Here is a 352-nt window from a genome sequence, read left to right on the forward strand (position 1 = left end):
CGGGGACGGGCCGGGGAGCCCGGCCGCGGGGGAAAGCGGAGTTCAGGGCCGGGCCCTGGAGCTTTCCCAGCGAGGAGGCGCTGCTTCGCTCGGGCAGCTCCGAGAGGGAGCTGCGGCCGCGGCTGGGGCCGGGGGTCAGGATTCGCGTTACACCGGGCTGGTGATGAACGAACTCCTCAAACCCGTACCGCAGCCTCCCGACCCTACAGGTCCCCTGTCCACCGTGTCACTTGGCTATATTAAAACAAAAACAAAAACAACAACAACCGTGGAACGTTCCTGTAATCATCACTGTTGTTTATTCTTTTCGCCACCTTAGTTCAAAACTAACAAATATTTGTAATTCGTTACC

This window comes from Buceros rhinoceros, unplaced genomic scaffold, assembly GCF_000710305.1.
Source record: "Buceros rhinoceros silvestris isolate BGI_N320 unplaced genomic scaffold, ASM71030v1 scaffold17740, whole genome shotgun sequence".
NCBI classification, from domain to species: Eukaryota; Metazoa; Chordata; class Aves; order Bucerotiformes; family Bucerotidae; genus Buceros; species Buceros rhinoceros.